Here is a 1036-nt window from a genome sequence, read left to right as displayed (position 1 = left end):
AATCAGTTGTTACTTTCTTGACATGCTTTCCCTTTTTAAAAGAGCCATGTTACTCTCTAGGAAGCAGACTCAATTGCTGAGGATCATTGAGTAATTCATGTATCTGAAGAGGGAAAAATCGCTAATGGACTTTTGTCTTGCCCATTAGTTGGTGTCATTTCATATGGTGCCTCAAATTCTGTGCAGCTAGTCTGGTGGTGTGTGTCCTTCACCCCCAAGAGATATTGTTATATAATGCTCATCCTGTCTTAAGAATTTAACATTCATATTCTCATAAATGTTGCCATTAATGTCAACCCTTTGCTCTGAGTAGACAAATGTTTATTTTTTTGTAATTTTCATTGTGGAGTTCAGTGCTTATTGGCAACTGGAAAGATCAGTCATGGGTATAAATATATTGATTATATAAGTACAAAAAGTCATCAGATCGTTCTTAGCTAGTTTGAGAGAATTACAAACACTGATATGTTGTTTTGATGAAAAGTGCTCTTTGAATATCAGCCTTGCTTCTGAACTCCATCTTATAAAACTTGGCCATAAATGATAACAATCTTTTCCTTAATGTCATGTAGGTGTTTTTTTTTTCAAGGTAGGAGAGTGTTTCTTTTCATACAGAAGCATTTTGCAGTGTACGAAATGAGCTGGCCTAACACAATATCAGTGTTTTAGTGTACACATGAGTAGAGTTGAACATAGTTATGTGTATATATATTTTATGGTAAATATAACTATGAATCATAACTATCATTACATGTTTTCAAATTTCTGAAATTGCTGTTGAGGCCAGTATCTGATCAGCCATGGACTGCAGACAAATATTAGGAGAAACATTTTGAATAGAAGCATCATCATAGCATTTAACTTTGAAAATATGTATGTGATGTAATAAGTGTCAATGTAAGTTCACACCTATTGCTTAGATATTTTTTCTAAGATTTTCATTTTAAGCATTTTAGATATACACATATATATTATGAACCAGTATTTTTCTATATGCATAAATGTGTAGACATTCCCACCACATACTTTTTTTAAA

The sequence above is a fragment of the Penaeus monodon genome, chromosome 21 (genome assembly GCF_015228065.2).
Source record: "Penaeus monodon isolate SGIC_2016 chromosome 21, NSTDA_Pmon_1, whole genome shotgun sequence".
NCBI lineage: Eukaryota > Metazoa > Arthropoda > Malacostraca > Decapoda > Penaeidae > Penaeus > Penaeus monodon.
The sequence above is the reverse complement of the archived record's forward strand: the minus strand, read 5'-3'. Positions refer to the sequence as shown.